Raw genomic sequence first — 16,718 nt, forward strand, 5'->3', positions numbered from 1 at the left:
CCACTTCCTTACAAGGACTGCCCCTTTGCATCATTGCTCAGAGGTTCCACCTCCCAGACCCGTTACAGTGAATAATCAGGGAGACACTGTTACAGTTTTTTTTTAAGGCAAAAAATGCCAAAAGCAGGATAATGGAGATTTTTTACAGTGGAACGGCAAAACCACAGTTATAATTTCCCGGTGTATACCAGACTCTTTTAAACAGATATATTGGTGTCTGAACAATCAAGAGACACTATTACTGTTTTTCATTACGGCAAAAAATACCAAAAGCTGGATAATAGAGATTCTTTACTGTGGGACGGCAAAACCACAGTTATAATTTACTGGTGTATACCAGACACTTTTAAACAGATATATTGGTGTCTGAACCATCAGGAGACACTATTACTGTCTTTCTTTACAGCAAAAAATGGCAAAAGCAGGATAGTACAGAGATTTGACCTGTGGAACTGCAAAACCACACTTCTATTTCTCGGGCCTACACCAGACTATTTTCAACAGATATATTTGTGTCTGAACAATCAGGAGACACTATTACTGTTTTTCTTTATGGAAAAAATACCAAAAGCTGGATAATAGAGATATTTTTTCGTGGGACTGCAAAATCACAGTTATAATTCACTGGTGTATACCAGACTCTTTTAAACAGATATATTGGTGTCTGAACAATCAGGAGACACTATTACTGTTTTTCTTTATGGAAAAAATACCAAAAGCTGGATAATAGAGATTTTTTACTGTGGGACGGCAAAACCACATTTATCATTTCCTGGTGTATACCAGACTCTTTTAAACAGATATATTGGTGTCTGAACAATTAGGATACACTATTACTGTTTTTCTTTACGGAAAAAATACCAATAGCTGGATAATAGAGATTTTTTTAAAGGGGAACGGCAAAACCACAGTTATAATTTACTGGTGTATAAGAGACTCTTTTAAAGAGATATATTGTTGTCTGAACAATCAGGAGACACTATTACTGTTTTTCTTTACGGCAAAAATTGCCAAAAGCAGGATAATACAGATATTTGACCCATGGAACTGCAAAACCACATTTCTATTTCTCTGGCCTACAGCAGACTATTTTCAATGGATATATTTGTGTCTGAACAATCATGAGACACAATTACTGTTTTTCTTTATGGCAAAAATGGCAAAAGCAAGATAATACAGAAATTTAACCCGTGGAACTGCAAAACCACAGTTCTATTTCTCGGGCCTACACGAGACTATTTTCAACAGATATATTTGTGTCTGAACAATCAGGAGACACTATTACTGTTTTTCTTTACGGCAAAAAATGGCAAAAGCAGGATAGTACAGAGATTTGACCTGTGGAACTGCAAAACCACACTTCTATTTCTTGGGCCTACACCAGACTATTTTCAACAGATATATTTGTGTGTGAATAATCAGGGAGACACTGTTACAGTTTTTTTTTTACAGCAAAAAATGCCAAAAGCAGGATAATAGAGATTTTTTACCGTGGAACGGCAAAACCACAGTTATAATTTACTGGTGAATACTAGACTCTTTTTAAAAGATATATTGGTGTCTGAACAATCAGGAGACACTATTACTGTTTTTCTTTACTGCAAAATATACCAAAAGCTGGATAATAGAGATTGTTTACAGTGGAACGGCAAAACCACAGTTATAATTTACTGGTGTATAACAGACTCTTTTAAACAGATATATTGTTGTCTGAACAATCAGGAGACACTATTACTGTCTTTCTTTATGGCAAAAAATGGCAAAAGCAGGATAGTACAGAGAATTGACCTGTGGAACTGCAAAACCACCCTTCTATTTCTCGGGCCTACACAAGACTGTTTTCAACAGATATATTTGTGTGTGAATAATCAGGGAGACACTGCTACAGTTTTTTTTTTAAGGCAAAAAATGCCAAAAGCAGGATAATAGAGATTTTTTACAGTCGCACGGCAAAACCACAGTTATAATTCGCTGGTGTATACCAGACTCTTTTAAACAGATATATTGGTGCCTGAACAATCAGGAGACACTATTACTGTTTTTCTTTACGGAAAAAATACCAAAAGCTAGATAAGATAAGATAAGATATACTTTATTTATCTCGGAGGAAATTGCGGTAAATCCCGGAGGAAATTGCGGTACAGATAATAGAGATTTTTTTACTGTGGGACGGCAAGACAACATTTATAATTTACTGGTGTATACCAGACTCTTTTAAACAGATATATTGGTGTCTGAACAATCAGGAGACACTCTTACTGTTTTTCTTTGCAGAAAAATACCAAAAGCTGGATAATAGAGATTTTTACCGTGGAACTGCAAAACCACAGTTATAATTTACTGGTGTTTACCAGACTCTTTTAAACAGATATATTGGTGTCTGAACAATTAGGATGCACTTTTACTGTTTTTCTTTACGGAAAAAATACCACGAGCTGGATAATAGAGATTTTTTAATGTGGAACAGCAAAACCACAGTTATATTTTACTGGTGTATAACAGACTCTTTTAAACAGATATATTGTTGTCTCAACAATCAGGAGACACTATTACTGTCTTTCTTTACGGAAAAAATACCAAAAGCTGGATAATAGAGATTTTTACCGTGGAACGGCAAAACCACATTTATAATTTACTTGTGTATACCAGACTCTTTTAATCAGATATATTGGTGTCTGAACAATCAGGAGACACTATTACTGTTTTTCTTTACGGCAAAAAAATGGCAAAAGCAGGATAGTACAGAGATTTGACCTGTGGAACTGCAAAACCACAGTACTATTTCTCGGGCCTACACCAGACTATTTTCAACAGATATATTTGTGTCTGAACAATCAGGAGACACTATAACTGTTTCTCTTTATGGCAAAAAATGGCAAAAGCAGGATAATACAGAGATTTTTTACCGTGGAACATCAAAACCACAGTTATAATTTACTGGTGTATACCAGACTTTTTTAAATATATATATTTGCGGCGGAACATTGAGCGACACACTCAAACTGTTTTTTTTAAGGTACAAATGGCCCAAAAGTGGATAATGCAGAGGTTTGAACCATGGAACTGCAAAACCACACTTCTGTTTCTCTGGCCTACACCAGACTATTTTAAACAGATATATTTGTGTCTGAACAATCAGGGAGACTCTATTATAGTTTTTTTTTACGGCAAAAAATGCCAAAAGTAGGATAATAGAGATTTTTTACCGTGGAACAGCAAAACCACAGTTATAATTCACTGGTGTATACCAGACTTTTCTCAATATATATATTTGCGGCTGAACAGTGAACGACACACTGAAACTGTTTTTTTTATGTAAAAATGGCCCAAAAGTGGATAATACAGAGGTTTGAACCGTGGAACTGCAAAACCACTCTTCTGTTTCTCTGTCTTATGACAGACTATTTTAAACAGATATATTTGTGTCTGAACTGTCACAGACACACTTTTTTTTTTTTCTTTTTGGAGGGTGTGGAGGACACCAAAAGTTTAATAAGACGGGTATTTGTACAGTGTGAAGGAGGAAAAAAAAAAGAGGATTTAGATGAAAAAAATGGATTTTTCCTGGCCCCCCAGGACCTGGAACTAAGTCCAGAAATTTCAGCTACAGGAGCACACGACTGTAAGGCAGCGTTTGCTGGTATAACCACTGCGTCTCCTATACAGCCTGCCTGCCTGCCTGATGTTTGGGATGGATATTAGTCCTGAGAAGGACTGTTTGTTTGATTTGGCAGCCTTTACAGACCCTACACTAACTATTTCGCAGTATAAATCTCTCCCTAGCTCTGCAGCGCTTTGCCCTACACTAGCTGATCTGGAGCGACTGTGTCCAAGATGGCGGCGCCCGGTTTTAAATACTCGAGGTGACGCTGTGTGGCCAGCCAATCAATGTAATGCCCACAACCAACATGGCTGCGGCATTACAGTGACTAGCTGGCAATCCCTGCATGTTCATTGGCTCTGTAAAGAGGGCCAAACATGCAGGGCGGAGACCCGAGCTCCTGCCCGAGTAACCCGGAAATGCTCGGTGCTCGCCGAACATCCCGAGTAGCAGTGTTGAGCATGTTCGCTCAACACTAATAATTACACAAAACACAGAGATAAAAGATGATATTGTGCAATATCTGCACAGTGTTTTTTGTTTTATCTACTCAAAGGTTGTACAGAGCCATAATCTGACCATGTACATGAGGCCTGTTCTTAAAATTTACCTAATCTGGAATCTGAAACGCTTTCGTTAAAACTTGCCAAGATCTTTTATTGTCTTTGAGACACATTATTGTGTAGAAAGTCCCTGGGAAACCATGCCTTTCTTCAATAATTTATTTTCCATCTAAAGAAAACTATTTGCTATAACTAATCAATAAGCTCATGCCTAGCTAACACCAGATCTTTATGTCCCCTGTCTTTGATTAATTGTGTTTCTCTGCTTTAACAACATATTTTCCACCATTTATTAAAAGCTGCATAAAATGCAAACTAAAATAAAATCATAGCATGCTTAAGCTCCGATAGTATTGTTATATTATTTTACTTTTATGGACTTTATGCTTATTTACTATTTTAGGCTAAGTATCTATGGTGGAAAAACACAGCTGATTTTCAGCTGTTTCTTTCTTGCTGAAAATCTGCTGCACCAGCACCAGCAAAGCAAGCATAAAATTTTGGAAAATACCATGCACATGATGTCAAATATTTCCAGTGTAACTTGACGGGAGCTGCAGGTTTGGAATGCTGTGAATGAAGGTGCAAATTTCACTGTTTGCAATGCAGTGAGTGAAATGTGCAGCTCCCCTGCACCTTCTTCACAAAATTATATGCAGCACTAAATGCCACTGCGAATATCACTACAGCATCTCTGTTGCGAGTGGTCCGCACTGGAGATGCTACATGGAAATGTACCCTTAAATAATGTTTAGTATTATATGAAAAAGTATATTGAATATTTAAGGGTATGTTCACATGGAGCTTTTTGCGTAGATTGTTCTAGCTGAAAAATCCATATCTAAAAAACATCTCTAAATGACATGTTTTTTGGTGTGATTTTGTAAGATGTATTTTTCATGCAAATTTTGACAAAGTTTTTTCAATGTGTTTTTTGTGCTGTTTTAATTGTTATGAGTTTGCAAATGGTATGTTTATTTTGGCATGTTTTCACTTCCAAAATCTTGACAAAAACCACAATAAAGACATGCTAAAAACTGCATCATAAATGTGCATTGTGCTCGAATTCATGTGCAGATAGCGGGCAAGGAATTGACATGATAATTTTATAACATGATGAGTTAAAAACACTCGGAAACAAACATGATATGCACTATAGCAAAATATACTCATTCAAATAAATGGAAGGATTATTACAAGCAAATTTAAGTATTTTTTTCAACCTGGCTTTTGACAGCAAATGCATTTAAAAACAGCGTCAATTAATGTATGTTCACACAAAGTTCTTTGAGCTGGATGTTTCTATCTGAAAAATCCACATAAAAAAACAAATGAAGTTATTAAGTGGTTTTTTAAGAGCTGTCAGTTTTTTATGCTGTATTGATGCAGTTTTTACCACAGTTTTTGCCACAGTTTCATTCAGTGGCTTCAATGACAAGCAGGATATTATCATGAATTAAAACATGCCTGGATTTGCAGGATAGGGGGTAATACTTCCAGTTTACAAAATGTTAGTACTATCTCCTCTGCAGTATGGAGTTAGAAAAAGTACGAAGAAAAGCCACAAAAGGATAAGGAGCACTTTTCTCTGCAATCAAACCTATACTATGAGCCATACAGGTATGTATAGATTTACTTTTCTATACTCTGTATGGCCATAGTAGAGGTCTGATAACTTCAAAGTGGTGACAGATTCCCTTTAATTCAACATGATGGACCAGCTGTTTTGTCTGCCATTGGGACAACTGGAAGCATTTCAGCAAACAGAAATGCACCAACTGAACAGACTGGTTCAGTCATACCTAGATCGAGTCTTTTCTCAGGCAAATACTCTAAGCCCTAGTCCCATGGACTTCTTAGTTAACAGATTTGACCAATGGCAAGGACTTGCTGAATTTGCTATGAACATATGGTTATGTCCAGTCTATAATGTATTATCAAAGATGGTAATTAACACAACTGGCTGCTTTGTATTACCCAAGCAGACCAGGTTATCTGCTGCAAGCATGGAAATCCTAACATTTGTCAACTGAATTAAGCAAGGATCAGTACCAACTTTCATTCACCTACAGTACAGACCAAAAGTTTGGACACACCTTCTCATTTAAAGATTTTTCTGTATTTTCATGACTATGAAAATTGTACATTCACACTGAAGGCATTAAAACTATGAATTAACACATGTGGAATTATATACTTAACAAAAAAGTGTGAAGCAACTGAAAATATGTCTTATATTCTAGGTTCTTCAAAGTAGCCACCTTTTGCTTTGATGACTGCTTTGCACACTCTTGGCATTCTCTTGATGAGTTTCAAGAGGTAGTCACCGGAAATGGTTTTCACTTCACAGGTGTGCCCTGTCAGGTTTAATAAATGAGATTTCTTGCCTTATAAATGGGGTTGGGACCATCAGTTGTGTTGTTCAGAAGTCTGCAAATGGCACTTTTTATGTCTTGCTTTAAAAAGTGGCTTTCTTCCTGCCACTCTTCCATAAAGGCCAGATTTGTGGAGTATATGTCTAAAAGTTGTCCTGTGGATAGATTCTCCCACCTGAGCTGTGGATCCCTGCAGCTCCTCCAGAATGACAATTGGCCTCTTAGCTTCTTCTCTAATTAGTCCTCTACTTGCTTGGGATATTAGTTTAAGTGGATGGTCATGTCTGGTAATTATGCCATACTGTTGGCAGTGGATTAATCTTTGTACTGTCCAGTCGTTCAACAGTGAATATATATTCATTCAGAAACAAAGATAACACAGTAAACAACTGGTATTTCATATAGCTTAATATTTTAGCATCTTTTCTGTCAACTTGCAAAATGCAAGTAAAATTGTGCTTCAGCTACACACACACAGTGAGCAGGAACTTCCTGTATTTTTTTAACAATGTGTTATTGGCAATATGAACACAGGACCAGTTGAAGCGTCGGAGCGAGAAACGACCGTCGTCCTAACAGTGTATCACATGCTCCCCTGCCCGTCTGTTTTTACCATGGATCAAGATTAAAGGAGTGTTTTTTACATTTACCGGTGAGTGCTACTTTTTTTTCTCTTGCAAGGATGTTCTTGGCAATATAACACTATTGCTGGAGACAGAAAACCATGCAAAAACAGTAGTAAATAGTAGTTGTTGCAATATATACAATAATAAGCATTATTCCAACACTCCAACTCAACAACTATGTAACGGGTCTGGTAGGCGGAACCTCTGAGCTACTATACAAGGGGGCGGTCCTTGTAAGGGAGCGGGTGGCGACCAGGGAAGACGGGCAGGCAGTCACAGCAGGTGACCGGGACAGTCTCTGGGTGAACGGGCAGGAGGTCACGGCAAGTGACCGGGGCAGTCTCTGGGTAAAGGGTAAGTACGACCTGTGATGGCTGAACCTCCAGGTAGGCTAGCAGGCAGATGGAAGATGTGTGCTCCCAGGTGAGCAAGAGAGAGTCTCTGGAATAGCAGGTGGTCACAGCACGTGACGGCAGAGCCTCCAGGTAGGCAAGCAGGCAGGTAGCGGAGGAGCGCTCCCAGGTGAGCGGGCAAGAGTCTCTGGAATAGCAGGTGGTCACAGCACGTGACGGCGGAGCCTCCAGGTAGGCAAGCAGGCAGGTAGCGGAGGAGCGCTCCCAGGTGAGCGGGCAAGAGTCTCTGGAATAGCAGGTGGTCACAGCACGTGACGGCAGAGCCTCCAGGTAGGCAAGCAGGCAGGTAGCGGAGGAGCGCTCCCAGGTGAGCGGGCAAGAGTCTCTGGAATAGCAGGTGGTCACAGCACGTGACGGCGGAGCCTCCAGGTAGGCAAGCAGGCAGGTAGCGGAGGAGCGCTCCCAGGTGAGCGGGCAAGAGTCTCTGGAATAGCAGGTGGTCACAGCACGTGACGGCGGAGCCTCCAGGTAGGCAAGCAGGCAGGTAGCGGAGGAGCGCTCCCAGGTGAGCGGGCAAGAGTCTCTGGAATAGCAGGTGGTCACAGCACGTGACGGCGGAGCCTCCAGGTAGGCTAGCAGGCAGGTAGCAGAGGAGCGCTCCCAGGTGAGCGGGCAAGCTGGTCCATAGACAGACTGACAGGAGTAGGAAGGCAGACCGTCAGACCACAGGCTAGCAAGCAGGTAGCAGGAATATCAGGCAGGAAACAGACAGCAAACTGGCAGGACTCTGGCAGGAATCAGGCAGGTAACTGGCAAGTAACTGGCAACGGGACCTGAGGGCTGAAGCAGAGTAGTGAACAGTGCAACAACATTGCTCGGGCACCTCCATTTTGGAGGAGGTGCCTTATATATGGTGAAGTCCTCCGGCCATTGGCCGGGGACTCCTTAGGACGGCGCGCGCGGCCCCTTTAAGAGGGAGGGAGCGCGCGCGCGCGCGCCCTAAGCACAATGGCCGGGAAGGAGCGCGCGCTGCCAGCAGAGCGGGAGGAGGACGCCAGGCTCGGAGCAGAGAGGTGAGGGGAACAGCATCCCTGCCTAGCAGAGGGCAGGGACGCCGACGCTACAGTACCCCCCCCTTTAGGCCCCCCCTTTTTTAGGCCAGACAGAAATTTAGCAAGGATGAGAGGGGCATGGATGTTCTCCCGGGGCTCCCATGTTCTCTCTTCAGGACCAAACCCCTTCCAATCTACTAGAAAAAAGGTCTTCCCTCTTACCCTTTTGGTGGCCAGAATGTTCTCTACCTCAAATTCGTTTTCAGCGGAAACCGGAGCAGGAGGCGTACCTGTAGACTTGGAAAAAGAGTTAAGTACCACGGGTTTGAGGAGAGATACATGGAAGGAGTTAGGGATCCGCAAGTTGGCCGGGAGTTTCAATTTATAGGCCACCGGGTTGATCTGACTGATGACCTCCAGAGGACCGATGAACCGAGGCCCTAACTTATAGGAAGGAATCTTGAGCCGGACATACTTGGACGAGAGCCAGACCTTATCCCCTGGACGGAATTGAGGAGGATCCAGATGTTTTTTGTCAGCATGTCTTTTCATACGCTCGGATGACAGAAGGAGTGCGGACCGGGTACTCTCCCATATGGAGGAAAATTTGTTAACAAGAGATTCCGCAGCCGGATTGTCCACCGAGGTGGAGACGGGAAATAGGATCCGAGGATGCTGACCGAAGACTACAAAAAACGGGGATTTGGAGGAGGATTCGCTCTCGTGATTGTTGTACGAGAATTCGGCCCATGGCAGGAGATCCACCCAGTCAGAATGGTGGGCATTAACGAAGTGCCGGAGGTAACTGGTCAGGATCTGATTGATCCGCTCCACTTGACCATTAGACTGTGGGTGGTAAGCGGAGGAGAAGTCCAGGGTGACGTCTAGCAATTTACAAGTGGCTCTCCAGAAACGAGAAGTGAACTGTACCCCACGATCCGACACGATGTGACGGGGCAGGCCATGAAGACGGAAGATGTGGCGGATAAAGTCTTTAGCCAGCTCGGGTGCAGACGGGAGGCCTGGCAGGGGAATGAAGTGAGCCATCTTGGAAAAGCGGTCAGCTACCACCCAAATGACCGTACAACCGGCAGAGACGGGAAGATCAGTTATGAAGTCCATCGCTATATGCTGCCAGGGGGCAGCAGGTACTGGCAGAGGAAGGAGGCGACCGGCTGGCAGGTGTCTCGGAACTTTGTTGCGGGCGCAGGACACACAGGCAGAAACAAAGTCTATTACATCCTTGTGCAGGTTAGGCCACCAGTAGTGCCGGGTAATAAGCTGGAGGGTCTTTTTCTGACCGGCGTGGCCAGCTAGTTTAGATGAATGACCGCAGTGTAGGATCTTCTCCCGATCAGGTACCGATACGAACGTCTTACCGGAAGGGAGACGATTTAGACTCACGGGAGCCACCTGCATTACTCTGGCGGGATCGATGATATGTTTAGGTTCCTCCTCGAGGTCGGATACCAGAAAGGATAGGGACAAGGCGTCCGCTTTGATGTTCTTGTCAGCCGGGCGAAAATGTAGAACAAAATCAAAGCGAGCAAAAAACAAGGACCACCGGGCTTGGCGCGGGTTAAGTCTCTGGGCATGCTGGAGATAAGCCAAGTTCTTGTGGTCAGTGTAAATTATTACCGGATGAAGAGTCCCCTCGAGTAGGTAACGCCACTCCTCCAATGCCAGCTTGATGGCCAATAACTCTCGGTCTCCTATGGAATAATTGCGCTCAGAAGAGGAGTAGAGTTTGGAGAAAAAGCCGCAAGTTACCATCCTCCCGGAAGATGATTTTTGAGTAAGTACAGCTCCGGCTCCAGAGGAGGAGGCGTCAACCTCCAGGAAGAACTGCTTGTTGCCGTCCGGACGATGCAGCACCGGGGCGGAAGAGAAGGCCTGTTTTAAGGAAAGAAAGGCCTCCTCTGCTTCGGACGGCCACTCCTTGGGATTAGTACCCTTACGGGTGAGCGCGGAAATTGGGGCAGTCCAGGAAGAGAAGTGTGGTATGAAGAGGCGGTAGTAGTTGGCGAAGCCCAGGAACCGCTGAATGGCCTTCAACCCCTCCGGTCGGGGCCATTTCTCGATGGCAGACAGTTTCTCTGGATCCATTCGTAGGCCGGTCTGAGAAATAATGTAGCCCAAAAACGGAAGCGAGGTCTGCTCAAAGAGGCACTTCTCATATTTAGCGAAGAGGTGATTCTGCCTGAGCCTGAGCAGGACCTGACGAACGTCCCTCCGGTGAGTCTGGAGATCCGGAGAGAAGACCAAGATGTCGTCCAGGTACACCACAACGCAGGAGTAGAGAAGGTCCCGGAAGATGTCATTGACCAACTCTTGAAAGACGGCAGGAGCGTTACAGAGACCAAAGGGCATTACCAGATATTCATAGTGGCCGTCCCGGGTGTTGAATGCAGTCTTCCATTCATCCCCTTGATGGATACGGACCAGGTTGTACGCCCCACGGAGGTCCAGTTTGGTGAAGACTCTAGCCCCCCTCAGGCGATCAAATAATTCTGGAATGAGCGGAAGGGGGTACTTATTCTTCACCGTGATCTGGTTAAGGCCTCTATAGTCTATACAGGGACGGAGAGAGCCGTCCTTCTTTTTTACGAAGAAGAAGCCTGCTCCCGCCGGGGAGGTAGATTTCCGGATGAATCCCCTGGCCAAATTCTCCTCAATATATTCGGACATCGACCGGGTCTCAGCAGCGGACAATGGGTAAATACGCCCACGGGGAGGAGTAGTACCGGGTAACAGGTCGATAGGACAGTCGTATGGTCTATGAGGGGGTAATGTCTCTGCCTCCTTTTTATTAAAGACATCAGCAAATGACCAATAGGGAATCGGAAGTCCAGGTAGATTAGTTGGGGTAGGAGAAGGACGGACGGGATGAACAGGAACCAAACAAGTCTTATGACAGTCCTGTCCCCAGCGAAGGACTTCTCCGGTCTGCCAGTCAAGCACGGGTGCATGTCTCTGGAGCCAAGGTAGACCTAGTAAGAGGGCGTGAGAGAGTCCAGGTAGAACATGAAAAGAGATGCTCTCAGAATGCAGCATTCCCACCTGCAGAGTTATGGATTCGGTGATGAGTTGGATGGGACGTGGTAAGAGGCCCCCATCCACAGCAGCGACAGATAATGGTACAGCCAGAGGTTTGGTGGGAATGCGGTATTTTTCTACCAGGGACTGTGATATAAGATTCCCGGCTGCTCCAGAGTCAAGTTGGGCTAGTTCGAAATAACGATTCTCCCCGCAGATAATAGAGACTGACAGTAGCAGAGATGGAGAGGATTTATTCTTGTCTAGGTGGACCTCTCTGAGCGAACCTAGACACAGGCGTTTCCCGACCTCTCCAGGCAGGTACGGATCCGGTGCTCCTTACTGCCACAGTAGAAGCAGCTCCCTTCGGCACGGCGTAAGTCCTGACGGGTTTTGACCATCTTGGTCTGGTCGACCTGCATAGGCTCAGGAGAGTGTACCAGGGGAGAAACGGAGGGAGTGACGGGTTTCTGAAAAGTAGGAGCTAGACGTGGAAACCTCCTCTCACGGGTGACCTCTTTGGCACGCTCCTGGAACCGTAGGTCAATCCGGGTGGCAAGGGTTATTAAGTCATCGAGAGTGGTTGGAATGTCCCGACCGGCGAGTTCATCTTTAATACGGCCGGACAGACCCTCCCAGAAGACAGATACCAGAGCGTCGTTATCCCAAGCCAGCTCCGAGGCAAGGGTACGGAACCGTATGGCATATTGGCCCACGGTGAGATTTCCCTGGTGGAGGCGTAGCAGAGATGATGCGGATGAGGTCTTCCGTCCGGGTTCGTCGAAGACCTTCCGGAAAGCCGTGAGAAAGGCAGGCAAATCGGAAACCAGGGGGTCTCCTCTCTCCCATAGAGGATTTAGCCAGGCCAGGGCCTCCCCGGTGAGATGGGACATGATGAAGGCAATTTTGGCCCGTTCGGAGTTAAACTGGTGGGACAGGAGTTCAAAGTGCAGGGTGCACTGATTTATGAAGCCCTGAGCCTGAGCGGAGTCGCCTCCGAAGCGAGGAGGTGCAGAAAGCCGGGGTCCTGGGTAGGATACCATGGTATTGGTGGGCAGCGGAGCTGCCGGGTTGCGAGTCATGGCACTGGCGGTGGTTGCTGGTGGAGCAGTCAGAGTGTCCAGGCGAGAATTGACATTCCGCAGGTGACCCAGGATGGACTCCTGTTGGGACCTCTGACGGGACAGTTCATGACAGAGGTCCGAGAGCGAGGGAGCTTGGGTGCCACCGGGTTCCATGGCCCGAGCAAACTGTAACGGGTCTGGTAGGCGGAACCTCTGAGCTACTATACAAGGGGGCGGTCCTTGTAAGGGAGCGGGTGGCGACCAGGGAAGACGGGCAGGCAGTCGCAGCAGGTGACCGGGACAGTCTCTGGGTGAACGGGCAGGAGGTCACGGCAAGTGACCGGGGCAGTCTCTGGGTAAAGGGTAAGTACGACCTGTGATGGCTGAACCTCCAGGTAGGCAAGCAGGCAGATGGAAGATGTGTGCTCCCAGGTGAGCAAGCGAGAGTCTCTGGAATAGCAGGTGGTCACAGCACGTGACGGCAGAGCCTCCAGGTAGGCAAGCAGGCAGGTAGCGGAGGAGCGCTCCCAGGTGAGCGGGCAAGAGTCTCTGGAATAGCAGGTGGTCACAGCACGTGACGGCGGAGCCTCCAGGTAGGCTAGCAGGCAGGTAGCAGAGGAGCGCTCCCAGGTGAGCGGGCAAGCTGGTCCATAGACAGACTGACAGGAGTAGGAAGGCAGACCGTCAGACCACAGGCTAGCAAGCAGGTAGCAGGAATATCAGGCAGGAAACAGACAGCAAACTGGCAGGACTCTGGCAGGAATCAGGCAGGTAACTGGCAAGTAACTGGCAACGGGACCTGAGGGCTGAAGCAGAGTAGTGAACAGTGCAACAACATTGCTCGGGCACCTCCATTTTGGAGGAGGTGCCTTATATATGGTGAAGTCCTCCGGCCATTGGCCGGGGACTCCTTAGGACGGCGCGCGCGGCCCCTTTAAGAGGGGGGGAGCGCGCGCACCCTAAGCACCGTGGCCGGGAAGGAGCGCGCGCTGCCAGAGCGGGAGGAGGACGCCGGGCTCGGAGCAGAGAGGTGAGGGGAACAGCGTCCCTGCCTAGCAGAGGGCAGGGACGCCGACGCCGACGCTACAAACTACTTATTCTATAGTGGTTCTGAATTCTTCAAATTTGGCTCTTGGAAGTGTCTTTGTAATAACATCAGCTATCATCTGGTCAGTCTCTCAATAAACAAACTCAATTATGCCACATTCTATCAAATCATGCAAGTGATGATATTTAACGTCAATTTGTTTGGTTCTTGCATTGATCGTCTCACTGCATGCAAGTTTAATGCATCATTGGATGTCTTCATAAATCACAGTCAGTTGAGTTGATGGCTTACCAAGATGGCCTAGCAATTGATTTAACCAAAGAACCTCTTGACTTGCATGGGCTGCAGACACATACTCTGCTTCTGTAGATGACAAGACTACATACACCTGTTTTCTGTTAGAGACAGTTCAATTTCTTGGTCTAAGTATGAACAAATAGTCGCTTATCGATTTATGACCAATTAAGTCACTGGCTCAGTCTGTATCCACACTGCCCTTGAGTTTTAGATCTCCTGTTGCAGATATCCTTAAATTTATGTCTTGAGTCTCTTTCAAATATCGAAGAACTCTTTTAATGGGATTTCAGTCTTTTTGACACATATCTGCAGATAATTTCAATTGTTGCTGTGATCGGTGATAGCTGTGAATAGTTGCTATGTATATAAATGCCCCCACTGCCTGTCTGTATTTCTTATTGTTAGGTAACAGATCATCTTCTCCTTCTAACTTTAAATAGGATGGTTCCATGGAGGTTGATATTCCTTTGGCTTCTGACATTCCAAACTGATTCAGAATTGAGTTGATATTTGCACTTTGGTTTAGAAGAAAGCTTCCATCTTCTCTTCTTTTGACCTGGATTTCTAGATAATATGTCACATTTCAAAGGTTTTTTGTTTCAAAATGCTGATTCAGAATTTTCATCATCTTTGCAATTTTGTGTTTCCTCTTGATAAAACATAATCACATCGTCCACATATAAGAGAATATACATATACTTTCCGTCTGCATATTTTGTGTATGAACACGAATCTGCTTGACCTCTTTTAAATCCTTCTTCCAATAAGACTTTGTTCATTTTGCCTTTCCATGCTCTTGCCGATTGCTTAAGACCATAGAGATATTTTTGTAATTTGCAAACGAGATTCTCTTCACCCTTTTGATATAACCCTCAGGTTGAGTCATGTACAAGTCCTCTTTATTGTCACAATTTAAAAAGGCAGTTTTGATGTTCAAATGTCTGAGAAACATCTTTTGTACAGCAGCTATAGCCATTAGAGTCCTGAATGTGGTCTGCTTAGCAACTGGAGAAGATATGGCATCATAATCTTCATATTTCTGAAAATATCCTTTCGCAACTAATCTTCTTTAATTCTGTGAACTTTGCTTTAAGAGTCATGCTTGGTCTTAAAACCCCATTTGCATTTGATTGCTTACTTACCTTGTGGTAGTTTGGTGAGTTTCCAAATTTGAAGTTGATGAAGAGACTTGATTTCCTCATTAGCAGCGTTAAGCCACTTTAATTTTTCATGGACAGGTAGTTGTTGCATCTCATCCCATGACTGTGGATCTGACTCAGCCAGTGATTTCACAAAGTAGTATAGACGCTTAGCTGGTATACCCTTTTGGGGAGCTTGATAGCCTGAGTTCTTCTCTCCATATAGGGAAGATGTGTCCTCTCCAATCATGCACTATTCATGTCCACTTGGTCTGAGAAAACTTTTAATATATGCCTGTTTTGGATTACACTTACCTATAAGCACATTTTTTCAATATTCTACTTGATTACCTGTTGCTTTCACAACACATGGCTGTTATTTGTTTGTCTTTCATACACTTTTTATAAATTGTTTATAAGATTTTGTGAACTAAAAATTACCATTTAACCCATTTATACTCTGCATGCTCCTGTTTGTACATGTTTGTTTGGAGTGTTTTTTTTCGTTTGTGATTTATTGCACCAAATCTTGGTGTAGTGCCTCACAATTAACATGCAACTGGGATGCTTTTTTATATAGTATTTAGACAAAGTAGCATAGACGCTTAGCTGGTATACCCTTGTTTGATTTTGATGATGCCCTGACTTCAGGTTAACTTGTTTTTTCTGTTATTTTTTCAGTGGTTGAAGAACCTAACCAAACTTTTACATACTTTTTGTTGTTATAATGAAATTATGACTGTGATTGTTGTTGCTTCAGCTGGATTACTGGTACGATGTCATAAAAATTGAGCAATGCAAAATTCTCATCAATCATTACATCTCTGATTATTGTGACCTTGTTCATTTCTAGGTGTAGGATTTTATATCCTTTCTGGGTTTCACTGTAGTCCACCAGGATACCTTCTTCTGCATGAGATTCCCACTTGGTACATTTTTTCTTTTGGAATATGTACAAATACTTTACTTCTGAATATTCTTATCTGTTGTAATTCAGGCTTTTTGCTGTTCCCTTGCTCAAAAGGAGTTTTTTTTCCAGTGGCTTTACCTGGTAGTCTGTTTTGAAGATAGCAAGCTTTCATGATTGGTTCACCCCAATATGTTGTTGGCAAATAGCATACTTCTACCACTTTCACAAAGTTTCCAGTTCCTTCTTTCTGCTAAACCATTTTGTTCAAGGTTGTATGGTACAGTGGTTTGAAAAATGATTCAATTTTTCCTTAAAAAGCTTTGTGTCTCATTACTTTTATATTTCGTTCCATTATCTGCACACAGAATGTTTGACATTCTCCTAAATTTGTTATAAACTTCAGGGAGATATAGTTCAAGTTTCTTTGGAACTTCATCTTTGCTGTGATGCAGATAGACAATGGTATATCTTGAATAATCATCGATAAATGTGAGAAAATATTTCTTCTTTCCAGGAATTTGAGGTATACATTGGACCACAAAAATCAGAAACTGTTCTGATTTTGTAGTACTATTGTTAGGAAAGGATTTTCTTGACATTTTCTCTTTAAGACAGCTTGTACATTTCATTGACTCATTACACAGATCGATTGTA

This window comes from Phyllobates terribilis, unplaced genomic scaffold, assembly GCF_046119375.1.
Source record: "Phyllobates terribilis strain yellow unplaced genomic scaffold, ASM4611937v1 Scaffold_4__5_contigs__length_816908805, whole genome shotgun sequence".
In the NCBI taxonomy this organism is placed as follows: Eukaryota; Metazoa; Chordata; class Amphibia; order Anura; family Dendrobatidae; genus Phyllobates; species Phyllobates terribilis.